Raw genomic sequence first — 14,697 nt, 5'->3', positions numbered from 1 at the left:
TGTGTAGATCTACAGTCCTCTCTCTGACAACCTTTGACAGCTCTTTTGGTCTTGCCCATGGTGGTGGGAGAGGTCGGAATGGAAGATACAGATTGTGTGGACAGATGTCTTATACAACTTATGAGCTGGCATTAGGAGGAACTACTTAAAGTGGCAGGACTAATCTGTGTTCCACATGGGCACATAACCAATCTGTGGGAGTTCATGCAAATCAATTTCTAACCTTTTTATAGTGTTTTTTTTTTCTTCTGGAAGTTTTTTTTTTTTTTTTTGGTTGATATATCAACCAAAAAAAAATAAAAAAAAATCGAGAAAAAAAAACACACTATAAAAAGGTTAGAAATTTATATATATATATATATATATATATATATATATATATCAATCTCAATTTCACCCAAAATGTCACTTAAACCCTTCTGGTTCTCACCCCTCCATATGTAAGGATACAAATCTTATCTCATTCCATATAGCAGATTTTTATTTTAAACTATATGAAACAACCCACTGCCTATTCTCAATTCTATTTCTTAAGTAAGAACCATATTTCATATTTCAATCTAATATGTTTTTTTTTTTTTTTATTTCCTTTGAAGAAGTTAAAGAAGGCATTAATAAATTAAATAATGCATCTCTAGGGAGTGATGGGTTGACGTCAGTAAAACTTTTTTTTAACTACTCATTTTGGCATATATTCTAGCAAAATTACTTTAATTTGGCCTTGATGATTTGATTGATGAGTACTATGTTACTCCATTTCAAATGAACTAAATATTATAATGTTTGAAAATCATTTAATCATTTTTAGCACATTCACATTAAAATAATACAGCAAACACAAATTCTGATGGACTGGGACCAGAAACTGTCTTTTAATGTATAGCCTATAATACAAAGTATTCAAGACAATTAACATCACTTCAGGTGGTTTAATTAATCCTCTTTAAATGATTCAGCTTGCCTCTATCCTTTGATCATTTTTACATACTGGTCATACTCTGTAGTTATGCTTTACATGGCTGGGAGGGCAAAAAAATAAAATAAAAAAATAGCATGACATTCTCACTGATGCTGCCCCAATTACTTTCCCCCAACCTCGTACTGGAATCATCACAACCAATATTCTGTTTATTCTGATTTTGAAATGCACAATTTGTAAGGTAATGTTCATCCTTTTCACCTCTGCATCACTGCTTTTTTACATTTTTGCTTTGGGACACTGGAAAAGCCTTTTTCAGAATCAGTCAATGAAGGCGGTGGAGCACAAGCAACAACCTCATAATCAGGTTCCTCTCTTTGGGAATTCTGGGAAAGGGAGATATTATAGTACTGTGAGAGGTTATTTCAATGGTCATTCTGAATCTGTTAAACTGTTGAGTTTTTCACTCTGTTCAGCTTGTGCTGCATGTTTGGTGTAATCTGAACACGTACCTTTGACATTTTATTTTCAGATGCTGTGGTTTGGACTTCTGCTTCGGTAACATTGTTTGCCGCAGAAGTGCCATGAAATATAATCATATATTTAAAATTAACAACAGTGAAAAGAGAAGCTGCCAGAAATACTTGTCAAAGCACATCACAACTGCGATTGAATTAAAACAGAATATGGAACTAAATTTATAAACTGTATCTGACAAACTTTATAAAAACACACACAAGAGCATCATGAAAGCAGCATGTGGAACCTCATAGATCAAAATTAATAGAATAAGTAGTGATTTAATTTATTATCAATATCAAGATGGACCATTTTAATTAGCATTCAGATTTTAGGAATAAAATCAACTTTATGTGAAGCAATCACATATAATCCTGAATGCATATTGTAATAAAAAAAAAAAAAAAAAAAAAGTTTTAGAACTAAAATTACAAAATAAAACTAAAATATTGGGTGAAGTATTAGTGTTCATTCAACTCAATGAGGACCAGGAATAAGATCATTAGACCATGTATTGCTAAATGTAAGCAATCCAAAATCATGTGGCCCTTAGCAGTAATGGATCCTTAAAGGGGTCATGAATTGAGAAATCAAATTTTTTTTGATGTTTTGATGCGTGAGAAGTCATTGTACTATAAAAATATCCTTTGAGTCTTTGTTAGTCCAAAAACAGCTTTTATTGAAACCAAGCTCAGAAAACGACTTTCAGATTTTGTCAAATTATTATGACGTAATAGTGTAACAAAATCCCGCCTCTACATCATCACGTCTTTGGCCCCACCCACTGGAGTGTTATTAAGATGATAAGGAGAGAAGAGCAATACACGAGCAATCAAATAATCCTAATCCTAGGAAAGTTTATTTAACTACGTGGATGTCTAAGTAGAGCATCCGTCACAGTTTTGATGCAGGCTTTGCAAACAGACTTCTACTGTAAGATTATGGACCTGACAAGTAACAGTGTTCATTCTAATGCCTAATCTTAAGGCTGTCAATCACACAGTGCGAGTTTATATTCAGTGACGCAGTCTACACTGCACAATGAATCTCTTATTTACATTGTGTTAGCACTGTTAGTTGTGATGAAAGCATTTGTGAAAGTGCAAAACTCAAGTTGCAAATAATGAGATCACTGCATTCGTCATGTGCTCAGCAGTGCCATGATCCAGTTAATGATATCTTTAAGATCTTCGCTGTGTTTTGTGATTATTTTAGGTGTGATGATGGGTACTTCTATATATTAAGAGATTTCAGAAATCACCACTTGCATGTGAAAATAGCTACATATTGAATAAAGAAAAATACCTATTTGTGCTGACAGTTCCATAGTAACATACAGTAGTAGTAGTTTCGGATGGGATTAACTGGAAAAGGTAGAAAGGATCTGCTTCACTTTGTTGATCAAATCTTGCCTTGATGATTAACCTGCAAAATTAAAAACACATTAATTAAAAATGTAATTTAGAGGGAAATAATAACGGCCACAAACTAAAATCCCCAAAAAAGAGCTGCTGCTTCACAGGAACAATAAATGTAATAAATGACAAGCTGTAGGTCATGTATTTCTTTCACTCGGATATGGTTCTTAGTTGCATATGACCCATCCGTTTCCTTAAACTCAAAAATCGCTTTGCAAATTCTGTATGAGTATTTAATGTTTTGAAAGAAAAGAATAAAAGAGGACCTTACCTGTGTATCAGGAAGATGGTCGCCCCAGTGAAAATCAGCAGGAGAAAGATGATGTGATAGAGCATGAGAAAGTTGCCTAAATTTAGAGGGTTAGAAAACAGATGATTCAAAAACAGAATTGCCTCGGCTGTGATTATTGGGATTAAAAATGTAATAAATGATCATTAACAATCTAGCAGTCTATGAAATTATTAAAAGGAGATATACAAGTGAAGTGAACCAAAATGTATGCAGCATAAAATGTGCAAATAAAATGGCATTATTTCATTATTTGATAAATGCTATTTCATACTCACTGCCGATAAATAACATGATGTGGTCAGATCGTGATTTTCCGATAGCATTGTCTGCTGTACAGTAATACATTCCTGGGTTCTCAGGCCAAACAGTGAAGTTCTGCTGGTATGAGAGTACTGTGGTGTTGTCCTCTCTGTACCATTTGTAGTCAGTGGCGGGAGGATACGCATCTGCACTGCAGGTCAAGTAGACTGGAAGCTTCCAGTTCCACTGAGTAAAGATTGTCATGTTATGGACTATATTTATGTTTGGAGCATCTATAGAAATCAGGCAAATGGACATGAATATTCATAATTAACATTTTGTATGGGAAAAACAGTGATTATACAATTTATTGTTATAATTGAATGTCATTCATCAACAAATTTGAGCAGTGTAATATTAAACCGTTCATTTAGCTACCATGACAAACTTAGACTATTTAAGATAACTAAAAAACATTGGACAATCTCATATCTGTCAGTAAAGTCCAATTTCAAAGAGAAACTGAGATTAGATGGATGATCTGCAGCGTTAAAAGGAAAGAGTGACCAAATGATTTAACTATTTTTGAAATCATTAACTTTAATTAGTTAAGGTATAGATTTTTGAGCGAAACAGACTTACAAAGCACATCAACTTTAATTGTGTTTGATCTTGTGCCAATAGTGTTGGTAACATCACATGTGTACTGCCCTGCATGTTGAATTGTCACGTTCTCAATGTTTAACCGTCCAGTTTTTATTGGTAATGGGACAGAAGACAGTGCAGGTTTGTGCTTCCATGTGTACATGTGTGGTGGAGGGTCACTATCAGCTGAACACATCAAAGTCAATGGAGTGCCCACTTTTACAGAGGTCACGCCCTCTATGTTGATGTTTCTTGGTGAATCTGTGAGAACAGAAAAACAAAAATTTAGAAGAGCGTCACACTCAGTACAATATAATAAAATATTAATGCATGTTTTGGTAAGAATATATTATTGTAACTTATTTATTTGAAGAGATTTATCCTCTAACATGCTTTTACATTTAAACAGGGTGCTATTTGTGAAAAAAAAACAGAGGGGGGGGGATGTTTTGAAACATTTTAATTCATAAAAATAAATCATGAGAACATGAACTTCATCACTGCATTTGCAGGAATTGTAAAATCTTTTTTCTTATTAACTCATGAAGCAGCCTAACGCAATATTTTTACTCTAATAGCTTATCTTTCCCCACACATATGAACTGTGATCATGCACAATGAAAAGAAAAAAAAGAATTAAACCCCCCTCCCAGTAACATGGATAGTGCCACTCGGCTAGACATGTCAAAACACTTTTATGAATGGTAAAACTAAATGGCACAACGTAGTGTCACGTGCTTGAACAGTAGAGGGCAGGGAAGCTGCAGGAATCCAGCCAAATTCAAGCATTCCTTCACACAATATTTAAAAAATAATACGAAAGAGACAGACTGCTTTTATTATATTGCTGAAAAAGAGTAATACTACATAATAATCATCGTATTGTATGACATATATTAGATCATTTGGTCGATATATTACAATTAGTACACATATTTTAAATGTTAAATGGCAGGAGGTCACATTTGCAAGTATGAATTTATTAATATTCTATTATATATAATTAAAAAAAAATGTTTTTCATTTATTTTATTGAATTAGTTTTACAAAATTTTAGTTATTTTAACTTTACATCGCGATGCTGAGCTACAGTGAAATGATAGAAAAGACAGATGCATTATCTGTGTTAGTCAATTCGCCTCATTTGCGCGAACTGGACGCGCCCGCGCCGCGCTAAACGCCTCATTCGCGCCGCAGGACCTTTACATTGACTTAACATTGAAATCACTCACGGCAGACGCTCAAGAGTGAGTGAGTAATCAAAAAACCTTTGCTTTAGCCTCAATAGAATGAAACACCGTATGTGTAACTTCGGCCATTCTCAGTGGTGTGACTGGGACACTAACTCTGCTTGTCATCATAGAAACAGATAATCAGATTGTGATGTTTATTCCCGCTTCAGTGATATGCTGAATATGCTGCCTTCCTTTGTTTCGACCATGGTTTCGACCATAGACTGTATAAAAACATGGACGTAGTGTCCGTGACGTCACCCATAGACTCCTGAAGAGCGGTTTTGAAGCTCAAAGTGTGCAGAGTGGGCCGTCGCCATCTTGTCAGCGCGTCTCCGCGTGACTCTCCCGGATAATCGAAAATGGACAAAAAGGCGGGAGCTGGTTACTGAAGCCACACCCACCTAGCGTGACAGCATTGTCAGCAGCAGCAATCCACCTGTCACTCAGTCGGCCACGCCCTTAATTATGCAGAACTTTAAGGCTTAATATAATTTAATCGGATGAGTTATAAAAAAATTCACCCCCCCTGGGACATTGAGCAAGTCTGCAGAGTAGTGAATACAGAGAGGCTGCGCGGCAGCTATATCAGAGCCAGCCAAAGTAGCGCATTTTAAAATAAAATTGACATTGATCAAACCACGGGTCCGTGATAAGTTTTGTGATCCGTCTCGCCACTAGTGTAGCACTGATCACTTTGAGGGGGGGATAAATTTTTCCCCACCGGGGATAAAAATAATTAAGCAGAGGCAGGGATACATTGACCAGAAAGGGGGAAATCCCACGCATCCCCCCCCGGCAAATCGCACCCAGCATTTAAAGCATTTAAGCATTTAAATTATTTTATTTTGCAGATGTTTTCCAAATGACAATGAGTAACTTTAACTTTTATCATAACTTTAGTTTGACATCATATTTAGCAAATAAACCATTAACACAGAGGAACAAATAAATAATATAAAGTGATACAAATAATGTAATACTTACACTTTACAGAAACACTGAGGTCATCTGATTTTGCTGTGTTTATCCCATTATCAGCCTGGCAATGGTAAGATCCTTTGTCCTCTGCAGTAACGTTACGGATGATGAATGTCTCACTGTTTTCACTCTGGACTTGGGAATTTTTGTACCACGTAAACTGATTGACTGTTGGGTTACTTTTCTGGACTGAACACTTGAGTGTCAATTTGTCTCCCTCTTTGAGATCTTCAACTTTGACCAGAGATTGCACTGTGACACCTTGTGGACCATCTAAAAAAAATGTAGTGCACAGGCACAAGAAATGCATATTTATTACATTTTAAAGTAAAATTTTATTATTTTTACAAGTGAAGCACTATAGTTCATAATCTTTATGACTTTCTTCAAAGGTATCTGTTTACATAAAACATTATACTCACACTTCACATCAATTTTAATGATATTTGATTCTTTTGCTCCATGCTTGTTTTCAGCTTTACAGTAATATTCTCCACTGTCTTCTGGTTTCACACTAATTAGTGTCAAGTTAGACATTTGTTGAGCTTTTTCTGTTCTCTCTTTTTTGAACCACGTGAAGCTGACATCAGGGCGACCTGCGCTGCTGCAGGAGAGAGTGACAGAATCTCCCTCCTTTACATCTTCAGAGCTCACAGTTGCCTTTGTCTCTTTAGGTGCATCTAGAGAAGAAAAGAGATGAAGACAGCTGCTGTGAACAATGCTCAGTCAGTCACTGTGTACAGTAAATATACAGTGTGTGTTCATAAACACATGATGTACACACTCACATTCCACAGACAGTGTGAAGTTCCTCATCTGGCAGCTGTCCTCACTCTTCGCTGGACGACAAGACAGAGTCCTGTTGTCATCCTTCCATGTCACCTTGAGCTTCAATTTGGTGACCTTTCTTCCTCCTTCCTCTTCAGTCTCTGTGATCATATCAGTTGATGAGGAAATCCATTCTTGCTTTTGTCCAGATGTATGGACGAGCCATTCAGGATAAAGATCACAGGAACCAGATGTGGAACAGCGAACAGTCAATTCTTCTGACTCCTTGAGTGGATTTTTCAGCTCTGATAGTTCAGTGTGCACCTTACAAGGATTGTCTGGAATCAGGAGAATAATATGGATTGAGAACAAGCGATCCAGAACAACAACAACAAAAAAAAAATCTATTATCTCTAAGATATAATATCTTGGTTCAAAACATGCTTTATTTTCTATATTTCAGTAGAACATACAAAAAGTTCCAGAAGTGACAAAAATCAAGGCTTTGTGGCACAATATTCTTAGGTCATATGACGGGTTTGTGTACATTAATCACTGATGATCTACTCTGTCGTAGTTTTATTTATGTGATTTAAAAGACATTTACTCTATATTGGAGCATTGTCATTGATTATGAGATACATGAGAATAAGTGGCATCTTCATGAAGACTTCAAATATATTGTCTGGTCATATGAACTATTTTATTAATTACTTGCTATTTGTAATTTTTAAAGCTCCTGGTCAGATTAAGTTTCATTGTTAAAAAAAAAAAACTTTCTATTAAATGTCTGTTTTATGTTTCATGAATGAAAGCAATATGCAAGGACACGAAGGTGAATAAACTGACAAAATGTTTTAAGAAAACAGCCTTTAAAACAACATTAAATGAATAACATTTAATAAATCATTGCTCACCTGTAACTTTAAGAGTCAAAGTTTCACTCATGAACTTAGTGTCTAAATGAATAATTCTAAATTTGTATTTCCCACTGTCTGTCTTTTGAAGATCGGTGATTCTTAAATCACATTTTATCAAGTTGTTATTCTGCTGTATTTGCTGCATCGGTGATGTTGCATCAGTGATGTATTCCACTCTGCTGGAGTAATCTGGTGACTGGGGACGTTCTACTGTGTTACTGTATACAATAGTCCCGTTAAACATTTTTGACATGTCATCATATTCTGGATCTTTAAACCACAACAGTGTATATTTTCCGTCCTTTAGTTTTGTGTAAGCACAGGTGATGGTCACACATGATCCTTCATTAATTTCTTCTGTTTTTTCATTAACATCTATTGGCTTTTCATTTGAGCTGGTGCAGAAGACCATAAGAAGAACTGCAGGAAAAACAACATCAGTGATACTTTCATTTTATATTGATAAATTAGGACAATCATTAACAAAAAAAAAAAAAAAAAAAAAAAAAAAAAAAAAACAGTATAAAATAGAGACAATACAAACCAAACAGAAGCAAGAGGAATCCCTTCAGGAACCATCATTCTGTCTGCTGCTGATGAAATAAAGACCGTTATACTCTGACAGCACATTTGGTGTTTGTCGTTGTGTGTGGGTGAATGTGTATTTTGGTGGTCACAGCTGTTAATGAGTCAGTCGGTTTCTCCTTCCTTTTGTTCATCCTTTCATGCCAAAAATGCCATTTTTGCATGACAGCATGCAATTTGTTAATTAAACCAAATTGTTAATTACATCTAATTGTTTTATTATTATTATTATTATTATTATTATTTACTATTGAACTTGTTACCTTTTTTTATGCAACCTGCAATTACAGCAGCAAATGCCTACTGCTCCATCAAGCTAAATAATTTATTACTGTAATGACTGACTACTATTTTATTTATTAAACAGTTAATTGTTTATTACAATTTGCTGATGACACCATAAATGTTTCTCAAACATGTGCACGCTATAATTATACGATCACATGTCAAAAAAAATTTATTGTTCGAAGAATCACAGTGCTTTTTATGCATGAGCTTTACCGTCTAACATATTATGATCGCAATCTGACAACAACCAAATGTGTTTTACCACAAATAACAAAAAGGAAAAAAAAAGAAAGAAAGATAAAAATATTGTACCTTCTAATCGAATCCATTGTTCTCAGTGGACGTCTTAAAAACCTTCAAACCGAGAAACAAAAGGAGAACTTCACCCATGTGTTTTCTAACTTGTTATATTTGTATAGGTGAATTTTCAGACATAAAAGAAATTTTAAGCACACAGTCCTGATAGAGATAAAGAGATATGTTAATTCTGTCTTCTAAGCGTGAAGCTCACTTCCTGTGACAGTGGTTAGTTCTGTCAAAACTACTGAAACCCCCCGGTGTCAGTCATGCACCGCCTTCAAACCAGCCGCGCTTTTTTTGGCATGCGCGTGTAATCATGCCCTTACGGTACGGGTGCTGCGATCAGTCAAAATGCATGTAAAGAAATTGTCATACACACGTTTCCTTTATACTTTTGCTTATTTTAAATACTTTATTTTTGTACATAAACGTTTGTATTGTCAATTAATTATTATAAAACGTTTATTAATGTTTATAAATGTTAATATTAATGATTTTCATTCATTGTTTTTTCTCATGTTTGTGTGTGTATATGTGCATATATATATATATATATAATATATATATATATATATATATATATATATATATATATATATATATATATATATATATATTATATGTGTGTGTGCAAAATCACCCAAAACAACAAAATGCATCCTAGCAATTGTGTGTCCCATATTCCAACACACATAAAAAGTGTTCCTTTACAGGTTAGCTCATTCTTTCAAATCATATGTATTCAGAGTGACCCTTACTATCACTGTATTCATTTTCAATGAATTTGGCTGTATACTGTAGTTTAGGAGAAAACTAAAAGCAAAATCACCCAAAACATCAAACTCCATTGTTGCACTTGCACCTTTTCCCATTTTCCAACATTCATAAAAAGGGTTCCTTTATAGGTTAGCTCATTCTGTCAATGGATATGTATTCAGAGTGAGACTGACTATCACTGTATTAATTTTCAAGGCATTTTACTGTATAGTTTTGGAGAAAACTAAAAGCAAAATCACCCCAAATAAAAAAATGCATCCTAGCAATTGCACTGTGTCCCATTTACCAACACTTATAAAAAGTGTACCTTTATAGGTTAGTTCATTCTGTCTTTCAATGGATATGTATTCAGATTGAAACTGACTATCACTGTATTCATTTTCAAGGCATTTTACTGTATAGTTTTGGAGAAAACTAAAAGCAAATTCACCCAAAACAAAATGCATCCTGGCAATTGCACTGTGTCCCATTTTCCAACACTCATAAAAAATGTTCCTTAGGTTAGCTCATTCTTTCAATTCATATGTATTCAGAGTGACCCTGACTGTCAATGTTTTCATTTTCAAGGAATTTTACTGTATAGTTTTGGAAAAAACTAAAAGCAAAATCACCCAAAACATCAAACTCCATTGTTGCACTTGCACTTTTTCCCATTTTCCAACATTCATAAAAAGTGTACTTTACAGGTTAGCTCATTCTTTCAAATCATATGTATTCAGGGTGACCCTGACTATCACTGTATTCATTTTCAAGTCATTTTACTGCATAGTTTTTGAGAAAACTAAAAGCAAATTCACCCCAAATAACAAAATGCATCCTAGCAATAGCACTGTGTCCCATGTTTCAACACTCATAAAAAGGGTTCTTTAATAGGTTAGCTCATCCTTTCAATGGATATGCATTCAGAGTGACCCAGACTATCACTGTCTTCATTTACTAGTCAGTTTTGGAGAAAATTAAATGCAAATTCACCCCAAGCATCTGAGTGCATAAGCACTTTTACATCACGTCCCATTTTCAAAACACTCAAAAAAATCTTTCATTTATAGGTTTGCTCATTCTTTTTTCAAGTCATTTTACTGTATGGTTTTTTGTTGAAAATTACTGGCAAATTCACCGTTTTTTACACCATGTCCCATTTTCAAACACTCATAAAAGTCTTTCTTTATAGGTTTGCTCGTTCTGTCAGTTGATTACTGTTCACAGTTACCCTGACAATTACTGTATTAATTTTCACATATTTTTACTGTATAATTTTGAAGAAAATTAAAGGCAAATTCACCCAGCATCTAAGTGAATAAGCACTTTTACATCATGTAGCATTTTTGAACCCTCATAAAAATCTTTCATTTACAGGTTTGCTCGTTCTTTTGATTGATTCCCGTTTACAGTCACCCTGACTATTACTTTATTATTATTATTATTATTATTATTATTATTATTATTATTATTATTATTATTATTATTATTATTATTATTTAACATTTACATTTAGTCATTTTGCAGATGCTTTTATCCAAAGCGACTTACAATGACTGTACAATAAAAACAACAACAAATAAAAATAAAGGAAAGGAAACCTCAACATTTTTTTCTATCAAAACATGAACATGACTGTTTTCTACAGTTCACACTGAAACAATAATAGACTAATATTAATAATAGCAAATAATGTTTGTTATATAATACTTACTATGTGTTTATATGTTTCAAATTAGGGCATTTGACAGGATGCAAGAGCTAAATTAGTTTAGCCAGGTCTTATTTTAAATGTCATCAAATAGAACTTTCCTGACTTCTTTTTATGCTCTTAATTACTTATTATTATTTGAATTAATACAGTAATAATAGTCAGGGTGACTGTGAACAGGAATCAATTGAAAGAACGAGCAAACCTACAAAGGAAAGATTTTTATGAGTGTTTGAAAATAGGACATAGTGTAAAAATGCTTATGCACTCAGATGCTTGTTTTTTTTTTTTTATGAAGGTTTGAAAATGGGACATGTTGTAAAAGTGTTTATTCACTTAGACACTTGTGAATTGTGAATTTGCCTTTAATTTTCTCCAAAATCATACAGTAAAAATGTTTGACATTTTTTAAAGTGATAATCTGTGTCACTCTGAATACATAAGAATTGAAAGAATGAGCTAACCTATAAAGGAACACTTTTTATGAATGTTGGAATATAGGACAGTGCAAGTGCTAGGATGAATTTTGTTGTATTGGGTGAATTTGCTTTCAGTTTTCTCCAAAACTATACAGTAAAATGCCTTGAAAATGAATACAGTGATAGTCAGGGTCACCCTGAATACATATCCATTGACAGAATGGGCTAACCTATAAAGAAACACTTATTTGAGTGTTGGAAAATGGGACACAGTGCAATTGCTAGGATGCATTTTGTTGTTTTGGGTGATTTTGCTTTTAGTTTTCTCCAAAACTATACAGTAAAATGCCTTGCAAATTAATACAGTGTTAGTCAGGCTCACTCTGAATACATATCCATCGAAAGAATGAACTAACCTATAAAGGAACATTTTTTATGAGTGTTTAAATATACTGAAATAAACAAAGTGCAACAAAGGAGTTTGATGTTTTGTGATTTTGCTTTTAGTTTTCTCCAAAACTATACAGTAAAATGCCTTGAAAATGAATACAGTGATAGTCAGGCTCAATCTGAATACATATGATTTGAAAGAATGAGCTAACCTATAAAGTACACTTGTTATGAGTGTTGGAAAATGGGACACAGTGTAATTGCAGCTTCTTTACATGCATTTTGACTGCTTTCAGCACCCGTTCCGTAAGTGCATGATTACACGCGCATGGCCAAAAAAAAGTGCGGTAGTTCTTGACCGTGTATTTTCAAAGCGCGGCTGGCTTGACCGCAGTAAATAAGAACGGTCAAGAAGCACAGTTCTCAATTCTTATATAGTGAATTAGCACCTCAGTGCTCAAATGCTGATATTGCATCATTCACGCTCATGCACTTTGAATATATATATATTTTATGAAATCTATATATATAATGAAATCTATATATATATATATATATATATATATATCTATATATATATATATATATATATATATATATATATATATATATATATATATATATATATAATGAAATCTATATATATATATATATATATATATATATATATATATATATATATATTATGAAATCTAAAAATATATTAAATATAAAAATATAAACATTATATATAATAATATATATTTTATAATATTGGGGGAATAATATTTTGAACTACTATTATTATGATGTAAAATAACGTTTTTCTATTTCAATATACATTAAAATCTAATTTATTCCTGTGACACAAAGCTGAATTTCCAGCATCATTACTCCAGTCTTCAGTGTCACATGTACCTTCAGAAATAATTCTGATATGCTGATTATCAGTGCTGGAAACTTTTGTGCTACTTAATATTTTTTTGGAACCTTTGATTTTTTTTTTTTTTTTTTCAGGGATTCTTCGATGAATGAAAAGTAAAAAAGAAGAGCATTTATTTAAAATAGAAATCTTTTCTAACAACATACACTACAGTTCAAAAGTTTGGAGTCAGTAAATTTTTATTCTTTTTTTAAGAAATTAAAACTTTTATTCAGCAAGGATTTGTTGAATTGTTAAGAAGTGATAGCAAAGATTTATATTGCTAGAAAAGGCCACAAAAATAGAAGAAAAACAAAATGGTTTAAATAGGAGTCCCCTCGCCTTTTTATTTGACATTCTTTGCACCTGCATTCTGACTGCAATTTAAACAGATTATAGCTAATTTATTCTTATGATGTTAAGTTACACAGAGGTTGCACAACTTTTGCTGACATACTTTACTCATGGTAGCCTATGCACTTTTGACTTTGTGGGGCATTTCATATTCAGTATTCAGTGTAGATTAAAATCAGTATTGTGATGATAAGGCTCTGAAAATGACTGTTTCTTGCTAGAATTAAAGCATTGTTAAATCTGGCCTTTTGGATGTGTTAGTGGTTTGTGGCTAAAACCAAAAGAAATAATCCAATGTATTGTGGCCTGTCTTTCTTTTTCCTGTATGCTTACTGTAATTCAGATGTAAGCGGTTTGATGTTGCACATGGAATTGAACTTATGCCTGCTTTGTAAAAAGCTGTGCAGTGTAAGAAGGAAATTAAAGGCTAAATAAAGTCCAGTTACATGTGGTTATGACCATGTAAGACATTGAAACAGAACAAGAAAAGGAAACAGAACAAATCACAATTTATATATATATTTTTAAAATAGCAGAAGTGTACCATTGCCCTTAAGTCTAAACAACATTCTCATGGTAAATCAACTCTATACAGACTTTTTACACATATACAGAGATGCAAACTTGTGACCTATAGACAAAAATAGACTTTTTGAAACCAAAATATGTCATTTGTAGATCTGATGGGGGATTTTTATTGCACAGTATAATAGTATTATTACTACAGTAACATTTTTATTGCTTTATTTAAGTTTATGATGATAATAATAATAATAATAATAATAATATTAGTGATAATTTGATTTTGCACTTGAAATAAATCATGTAAATATAAAAGTTATTTGGTTATTTTTTAATTATATTTTTATTATAAAATTGACTGAAAATCCACATTTGAAACTGATATTTAAAAAAACTGGGGGTCATGAATTTGCATCTCTGATGGGCATTTATGATAGTAAACTATTAAAAATGAACTGCACTGAAATCTAATATTATAAGGCATATTAATCAACTAAATGATGAAAATGAAGAGTGTTATTCTTTTTTAAATTAATA

At 33.0% G+C, this 14,697-nt stretch overlaps 1 pseudogene; it reads right to left on the bottom strand.

Annotated features, from left to right (window-relative positions):
- Positions 1–657: 657 nt before the first annotated feature.
- Positions 658–9,372, bottom strand: LOC109075883 (annotated as a pseudogene).
- Between the last annotated feature and the right edge of the window lie 5,325 nt (positions 9,373–14,697).

The sequence above is a fragment of the Cyprinus carpio genome, chromosome A15 (genome assembly GCF_018340385.1).
Source record: "Cyprinus carpio isolate SPL01 chromosome A15, ASM1834038v1, whole genome shotgun sequence".
Taxonomy (NCBI): Eukaryota; Metazoa; Chordata; class Actinopteri; order Cypriniformes; family Cyprinidae; genus Cyprinus; species Cyprinus carpio.
The sequence above is the reverse complement of the archived record's forward strand: the minus strand, read 5'-3'. Positions and strand labels throughout refer to the sequence as shown.